Here is a 9,264-nt window from a genome sequence, read left to right on the forward strand (position 1 = left end):
AGTGACTGGGGAGAAACACTTTCATTGAAAGGGGTTGCCAAGCTTCCAAAAATTACGAGTCTCCAGAAATCTCAGCAACTATTTTTTCACCCAAACTGGATGATACTTTCAGTTAAAGATCAGTACACTAAGCCCACTTGGTTCCCCGAATTTCGTTCTTCTATGTTGAAGCGTTCGTTTCCAGTAACAGTTTGAATTTTGAAGATTCACTCTTTTTTTTCCTATACTGATAAATGTATTTGGAACTCTAAATCAAACACGGTTTGTGCTAGCTTCTTGAAACTTGACACAATAAAGCAGTTTCACGTTCTTTCTCTATGTTTCGTTTCCTCTTCATGTAGCCCTAAGCAGTGACTGGGGAAAACACTTTCATGGAAAGGGGTTGCCAAGCTTCCAAAAATTACGCGTCTCCAGAAATCTCAGCAACGATTTTTTCACCCAAACTGATGATACTTTCAGACAATGATCAGTACACTAAGCCCAAATGTTTCCCCAAATTTCGTTCTATGTTTAAGCATTGGTTTCTAGTAACAGTATGAATTTTGGCGTTTCACTCTGTTTTCTCCTATATTGATAGATGTATTTGGAACTCTAAATCAAACACGGTTTGTGCTAGGTTCTTGAAACTTCACACAATAAAGCGGTTTAACGTTCTATCTCTATGTTCTGTTTCCTCTTGATGTAGCCCTAAGCAGTGACTGGGGAGAAACACTTTCATTGAAAGCGGTTGCCAAGCTTCCAAAAATTACGAGTCTCCAGAAATCTCAGCAACTATTTTTTCATCCAAACTGGATGATACTTTCAGGTATTGATCAGTACACTAAGCCCACTTGGTTCCCCAAATTTCGTTCTTCTATGTTGAAGCGTTCGTTTCCAGTAACAGTTTTAATTTTGAAGATTCACTCTGTTTTCTCCTATACTGATAAATGTATTTGGAACTCTAAATCAAACACGGTTTTTGCTAGCTTCTTGAAACTTGACACAATAAAGCAGTTTCACGTTCTTTCTCTATGTTTCGTTTCCTCTTCATGTAGCCCTAAGCAGTGACTGGGGAGAAACACTTTCATTGAAAGCGGTGGCAAGCTTCCAAAAATTACGAGTCTCCAGAAATCTCAGCAACTATTTTTTCACCCAAACTGGATGATACTTTCAGATAATGATCAGTACACTAAGCCCACTTTTTTCCCCAAATTTCGTTCTTCTATGTTGAAGTGTTCGTTTCCAGTAACAGTTTGAATTTTGGCGTTTCACTATGTTTTCTCCTATACTGATAGATGTATTTGGAACTCTAAATAAAACACGGTTTGTGCTAGCTACTTGAAACTTGACACAATAAAGCAGTTTCACGTTCTATCTCTATGTTCTCTTTCCTCTTGATGTAGCCCTAAGCAGTGACTGGGGAGAAACACTTTCATAGAAAGGGGTTGCCAAGTTTCCAAAAATTACGAGTCTCCAGAAATCTCAGCAACTATTTTTTCACCCAAACTGGATGATACTTTCAGATAATGATCAGTACACTAAGCCCAATTGTTTCCCCAAATTTCGTTCTATGTTTAAGCATTCGTTTCTAGTAACAGTATGAATTTTGGCGTTTCACTCTGTTTTCTCCTATATTGATAGATGTATTTGGAACTCTAAATCAAAGAAGGTTCATGATAGCTTCTTGAAACTTGACACAATAAAGAAGTTTCACGTTCTATCTCTATGTTCTGTTTCCTCTTGATGTAGCCCTAAGCAGTGACTTGGGAGAAACACTTTCATTGAAAGGGGTTGCCAAGCTTCCAAAAATTACGAGTATCCAGAAATCTCAGCAACTATTTTTTCACCCAAACTGGATGATACTTTCAGGTAATGATCAGTACACTAAGCCCACTTGGTTCCCCAAATTTCGTTTTTCTATTTTGAAGCGTTCGTTTCCAGTAACAGTTTGAATTTTGGCGTTTCACTCTGTTTTCTCCTATACTGATAGATGTATTTGGAACTCTAAATCAAACACGGTTTGTGCTAGCTTCTTGAAACTAGACACAATAAAGCAGTTTCACATTCTATCTCTATGTTCTGTTTCCTCTTGATGTAGCCCTAAGCAGTGACTGGGGAGAAACACTTTCATTGAAAGGGTTTGCCAAGCTTCCAAAAATTACGAGTCTCCAGAAATCTCAGCAACTATTTTTTCACCCAAACTGGATGATACTTTCAGATAATGATCAGTACACTAAGCCCACTTGGTTCCCCAAATTTCGTTCTTCTATATTGAAGCGTTCGTTTCCAGTAACAGTTTGAATTTTGGCGTTTCACTCTGTTTTCTCCTATATTGATAGATGTATTTGGAACTCTAAATCAAACACGGTTTGTGCTAGCTACTTGAAACTTGACACAATAAAGCAGTTTCACGTTCTATCTCTATGTTCTGTTTCCACTTGATGTAGCCCTAAGCAGTGACTGGGGAGGAACACTTTCATAGAAAGGGGTTGCCAAGTTTCCAAAAATTACGAGTCTCCAGAAATCTCAGCAACTATTTTTTCACCCAAACTGGATGATACTTTCATATAATGATCAGTACACTAAGCCCAATTGTTTCCCCAAATTTCGTTCTATGTTTAAGCATTCGTTTCTAGTAACAGTATGAATTTTGGTGTTTCACTCTGTTTTCTCCTATATTGATAGATGTATTTGGAACTCTAAATCAAACAAGGTTTATGATAGCTTCTTGAAACTTGACACAATAAAGAAGTTTCACGTTCTATCTCTATATTCTGTTTCCTCTTGATGTAGCCCTATGTGGTGAGCTATTTTTCTGTGCTGCCTTGTGTGGGCGTGAGCCTAATTCTTGGGCTGAGACCCAGTTCTTTGTTTTCAGCCACTCCCTAGAATGGAATTTATCAATTGTCCAGCTCCTGGAACAAACTGTTTTCAAGAAGTGCTTGTTGTTTTGCACAAGCTGGAACTGGGTGTCTCTTGCCTTGTGTGCAAGTGCTGGGTCTATCATTCTATTGGCTGCTGCTGTGTTGCTATGCGCTCTTTGTCCAATGGTGTACGAGCAGGGCTGCAGTTGAAGTATATAAGGGGTGGTTTTTTCGGGCTCGGGGTCTTTCCTCTCATCTATACCTAATGGATGCTCCCAATAAAGCGTGTTAAAGAAGAATCCTGTTGTTGTCGTCATTCTTGCTGGTGGGTAGACGCGACAAGTGGTGCCGAAATCCCGGGAATTGTCATCTGTCGGCTACGAGGGGACCGCCGATATTTTTCGGGAGGATTCAGAACTTTACACGCGGAGCGGTGGCGCCGGTAAGTAATCCCCTGATCCGGTGGCTCTGGCTTAGTATAGTGCTCTATCATGGGTCAATATCAGTCTGTTTTCCTGAAACCACTAAAAGGGGACAGGAGATTTTGGTGGAGCATCAGGATACTGGGTCAGAGTCAGAGGAATCTAAGCAAGAAAGACATGAAACAAAACAAAAAAGGGGATCTAATGCAAAGTTAAGTGAAAGTGCACTCAAGGAACAAAAGGACGTGACTCCAGCGTTAGGAGCACGCCCGAAACTCTATCCAGATTTATCTGCCTTCCGTAAATTAAAGATAGTTGATTCAGATGAGTCTGAGTTGGAAGGTGAGTCAGAAGGCTTTACCCCAGAAGAAGAACAAAGCTTAGAGAAAATGGTGGCTGAATATGAGCATGGCCGCTATGACGCGGCAATGGCCGCCACCCTTCTTCCTCCGAAGCCTCCGGCGTATTCTGTAGCTAAACAACTGTTGCCACGTAAAGGGTCTCCACCCACTGCTCCAGGCGGAGCTTGTGGCTTCATAAAACGCAGTACTTGGAGGAAGCTGGAGGAGGAGGGGGCATATCCTGTTGGTGCATATCCTGTCTTTGAGGATGCACAGGGACAGAGATATTTTGAGCCCATTCCTTATAAATTAGTTAAAGACATAGCTGAATCTGTCAGGACTAATGGTGTCACAGCATCTTTTACAATTGCATTGCTTGAACGCTTATATCTTAATGCTATGGCACCAATGGATTGGTATCATTTAGCAAAGGCTTGTCTCTCCATGGGACAATATCTTGATTTTAAGGCATTATACTTGGATGCCGCTATACAACAGGCTCATGCGAATGCGGCTGATGGTCAACAAGCCTGGGATGTGGAGATGCTGACCGGGACAGGTCAGTGGGCCCAAAATCAAAATGTTTATCCATTAGTAGTATATCAACAAATTAATATTTTGGCCTTACGTGCCTGGAAGGCTCTCCCCAATAGAGGTGAAACAACAGGGAATCTTACAAAAGTCATACAGGGCCCAGCTGAGCCATTTTCAGATTTTGTCGCCCGAATGCTTCAAGCAGCTTCAAAAATTTTTGGGGATACGGAGCAGGCGATGCCCCTAGTGAAGCAGTTAGTGTATGAACAATGTGTTAATCATACTGACAATTCTACTATAGTTAATTGTACTGTAAAAGAGTGTTATTTAACCCAGTGTTGGAATACTTCCTTGTCATTGGCTTTGGTGGTAAAGATTCCGACCTTTGTGCCCATGCCAGTTAAGGCCGATCCTAGTTCTTTTCCCCTGGTACAGTTGGTCAGGGAAAGGAGAGATTTCGGCATTACAGCTGCTATAGTTACAGCTATTGTGGCGTCTGCCGCAGCAGCTACCACTGCAGCCATAGCTATGGCCTCTCAGGTACAAACAGCTCAAGTCATTAATAGTGTAGTAGATCAAACAGCTAAAGCCTTAACTACAGTGGAAGAAATCAATAGACATCTTACTGCTGGTATCTACTTGCTTAATCAAAGAGTAGATATAATACAAGAACAAGTAGAGGAAGTTTATAAAATTACTCAGTTAGGATGTGTATCTCATTATAAGTATGTGTGTGTTACTCCTTTATATTACAATATGACTGCTTCCATGGAACAGAGTAATAGATTGTCTAGATTTTTACAGGGAAACTGGACCCAGGAAGGAGAGCGACTCACTCAAGAACTGCTGTCTCAGATTGCCAACTTAAATGGAACACGCGTGGAACCTCTTTCTGTTGCAGACTTCGCCTCCTGGGCTTCTTCTATATTTTCCTACTTTAAAGAGTGGGTAGGGGTTGGGTTATTTAGTGCTATGCTTCTTTGTGGCCTTGTCTTATGCCTTTGGATGATTTGTCGTATGCGACGCACGCAGCAGAGTGATAGAGTCAAGGTAGTTCAGGCACTTGCTGCACTGGAACCTGGGGCCTCCCCATAAATTTGGCTAGCCAGCTTGGCAAAATCCTAAAACCCCTGTTTTGATGTGGATGGCCTTTGCACACCAAGTGACCTTGTTGTCATTGCACCTTGGAAGGCTTCCATGTCTTAGGAAGACAGCCTTTGCACTCTGAAGGGTAAATGTTGCCCATTGCACTCAGAAAGGTGACTTCCTTGTTTGGCCTTTGAATGCCACCCTTGATCGGAGGGGTCATCATGAGGACACTTCCTGGATCGGGATAATTTCAAATGGCTCGAACAAAATTGAAAAGGGGGAACTGTGGTGAGCTATTTTGCTGTGCTGCCTTGTGTTGGCGTGAGCCTAATTCTTGGGCTGAGACCCAGTTCTTTGTTTTCAGCCACTCCCTAGAATGGAATGTATCAATTGTCCAGCTCCTGGAACAAACTGTTTTCAAGAAGTGCTTGTTGTTTTGCACATGCTGGAACTGGGTGTCTCTTGCCTTGTGTGCAAGTGCTGGGTCTATCATTCTATTGGCTGCTGCTGTGTTGCTATGCACTCTTTGTCCAATGGTGTACGAGCAGGGCTGCAGTTGAAGTATATAAGGGGTGGTTTTTTCGGGCTCGGGGTCTTTCCTCTCATCTACACCTAATGGATGCTCCCAATAAAGCGTGTTAAAGAAGAATCCTGTTGTTGTCGTCATTCCTGCTGGCGGGTAGACGCGACAGCCCTAAGCAGTGACTGGGGAGAAACACTTTCATTGAAAGCGGTTGCCAAGCTTCCAAAAATTACGAGTCTCCAGAAATCTCAGCAACTATTTTTTCACCAAAACTGGATGATACTTTCAGGTAATGATCAGTACACTAAGCCCACTTGGTTCCCCAAATTTCGTTCTTCTATGTTGAAGCGTTCGTTTCCAGTAACAGTTTTAATTTTGAAGATTCACTCTGTTTTCTCCTATACTGATAGATATATTTGGAACTCTAAATAAAACACGGTTTGTGCTAGCTACTTGAAACTTGACACAATAAAGCAGTTTCACGTTCTATCACTATGTTCTGTTTCCTCTTGATGTAGCCCTAAGCAGTGACTGGGGAGAAACACTTTCATAGAAAGGGGTTGCCAAGCTTCCAAAAATTACGAGTCTCCAGAAATCTCAGCAACTATTTTTTCACCCAAACTGGATGATACTTTCAGGTAATGATCAGTACACTAAGCCCACTTGGTTCCCCAAATTTCGTTCTTCTATGTTGAAGCGTTCGTTTCCAGTAACAGTATGAATTTTGGCGTTTCACTCTGTTTTCTCCTATACTGATAGATGTATTTGGAACTCTAAATCAAACACGGTTTGTGCTAGCTTCTTGAAACTCGACACAATAAAGCAGTTTCACGTTCTATCTCTATGTTCTGTTTCCTCTTGATGTAGCCCTACGCAGTGACTAGGGAGAAACACTTGCATAGAAAGGGGTTGCCAAGCTTCCAAAAATTACGTGATTCTAGAAATCTCAGCAACTATTTTTTCACCCAAACTGGATGATACTTTCAGGTAATGATCAGTACACTAAGCCCACTTGGTTCCCCAAATTTCGTTCTTCTATGTTGAAGCATTCGTTTCCAGTAACAGTTTGAATTTTGGCGTTTCACTCTGTTTTCTCCTATACTGATAGATGTATTTGGAACTCTAAATCAAACACGGTTTGTGCTAGCTTCTTGAAACTCGACACAATAAAGCACTTTCACGTTCTATCTCTATGTTCTGTTTCCTCTTGATGTAGCCCTAAGCAGTGACTGGGGAGAAACCCTTTCATTAAAATGGGTTGCCAAGCTTCCAAAAATTACGAGTCTCCAGAAATCTCAGCAACTATTTTTTCACCCAAACTGGATGATACTTTCAGGTAATGATCAGTACACTAAGCCCACTTGGTTCCCCAAATTTCGTTCTTCTATGTTGAAGCGTTCGTTTCCAGTAACAGTTTGAAATTTGGCGTTTCACTCTGTTTTCTCCTATACTGATATATGTATTTGGAACTCTAAATCAAACACGGTTTGTGCTAGCTTCTTGAAACATGACACAATAAAGCAGTTTCACGTTCTATCTCGATGTTATGTTTCCTCTTGATGTAGCCCTAAGCAGTGACTTGGAAGAAACACTTTCATTGAAAGGGGTTCCCAAGTTTCCAAAAATTAGGAGTCTCCAGAAATCTCAAAACTATTTTTTCACCCAAACTGGATGATACTTTCAGGTAATGATCAGTACACGAAGCCCACTTGGTTCCCCAAATTTCGTTCTATGTTGAAGCATTAATTTCCAGTAACAGTTTGAATTTTGGCGTTTCACTCTGTTTTCTCCTATATTGATAGATGTATTTGGAACTCTAAATCAAACACGGTTTGTGCTAGCTTCTTGAAACTTGACACAATAAAGCAGTTTCAGATTCTTTCTGTATGTTCTGTTTCCTCTTGATGTAGCCCTAAGCAGTGACTGGGGAGAAACACTTTCATTGAAAGGGGTTGCCAAGGTTCCAAAAATTACGAGTCTCCAGAAATCTCAGCCACTATTTTTTCACAAACTGGATGATACTTTCAGGTAATGATCAGTACGCTAAGCCCACTTGGTTCCCCAAATTTTGTTCTTCTATGTTGAAGCGTTCGTTTCCAGTAACAGTATGAATTTTGGCGTTTCACTCTGTTTCTCCTATATTGGTAGATGTATTTGGAACTCTAAATCAAACACGGTTTGTGCTAGTTTCATGAAACATGACACAATAAAGCAGTTTCACGTTCTTTTTCTATGTTATGTTTCCTCTTGATGTAGCCCTAAGCAGTGACTGGGGAGAAACACTTTCATTGAAAGGGGTTGCCAAGCTTCCAAAAATTACGAGTCTCCAGAAATCTCAGCAACTATTTGTTCACCCAAACTGGATGATACTTTCAGGTAATGATCAGTATACTAAGCCCACTTGGTTCCCCAAATTTCGTTCTTCTATGTTGAAGCGTTCGTTTCCAGTAACAGTTTGAATTTTGGCGTTTCACTGTGCTTTCTCCTTTACTGATAGATGTATTTGGAACTCTAAATCAAACACGGTTTGTGCTAGCTTCTTGAAACTTGACGAAATAAAGCGGTTTCACATTCTATCTCTATGTTCTGTTTCCTCTTGTTGTAGCCCTAAGCAGTGACTTGGGAGAAACACTTTCATTGAAAGGGGTTGCCAAGCTTCCAAAAATTACGAGTCTCCAGAAATCTCAGCAACTATTTTTTCACCCAAACTGGATGATACTTTCAGGTAATGATCAGTACACTAAGCCCACTTGGTTCCCCAAATTTCGTTCTTCTATGTTGAAGCGTTCGTTTCCAGTAACAGTATGAATTTTGGCGTTTCACTCTGTTTTCTCCTATACTGATAGATGTATTTGGAACTCTAAATCAAACACGGTTTGTGCTAGCTTCTTGAAACTCGACACAATAAAGCACTTTCATGTTCTATCTCTATATTCTGTTTCTCCTTAATGTAACCCTCAGCAGTTACTGGGGAGAAACACTTTCATTGAAAGGGGTTGCCAAGCTTCCAAAAATTCCGAGTCTCCAGAAATCTCAGCAACTATTTTTTCACCCAAACTGGATGACACTTTCAGGTAATGATCAGTACACTAAGAACACTTGGTTCCCCAAATTTCATTCTTCTATGTTGAAGCGTTCGTTTCCAGTAACAGTTTGAATTTTGGCGTTGCACTCTGTTTTCTCCTATACTGATAGATGTATTTGGAACTCTAAATCAAACACGGTTTGTGCTAGCTTCTTGAAACTTAACACAATAAAGCAGTTTCACGTTCTATCTCTATGTTCTGTTTCCTCTTGATGTAGCCCTACGCAGTGACTAGGGAGAAACACTTGCATAGAAAGGGGTTGCCAAGCTTCCAAAAATTACGTGATTCTAGAAATCTCAGCAACTATTTTTTCACCCAAACTGGATGATACTTTCAGGTAATGATCAGTACACTAAGCCCACTTGGTTCCCCAAATTTCGTTCTTCTATGTTGAAGCGTTCCTTTCCAGTAACAGTTTGAATTTTG

General features: G+C 40.8%; 1 long non-coding RNA gene across 1 annotated transcript; it reads left to right on the top strand.

The window, feature by feature from the left end:
* The first annotated feature begins 2,794 nt into the window (after nt 1-2,794).
* Nucleotides 2,795-5,424, top strand: LOC308644955. Its single transcript, XR_014021125.1, has 2 exons — nt 2,795-3,285; nt 4,935-5,424. It is a non-coding gene; the product is annotated as an uncharacterized lncRNA (long non-coding RNA).
* Nucleotides 5,425-9,264: the final 3,840 nt, after the last annotated feature.

This window comes from Spermophilus citellus (assembly GCF_964194105.1).
Source record: "Spermophilus citellus genome assembly, chromosome: 3".
Lineage (NCBI taxonomy): Eukaryota > Metazoa > Chordata > Mammalia > Rodentia > Sciuridae > Spermophilus > Spermophilus citellus.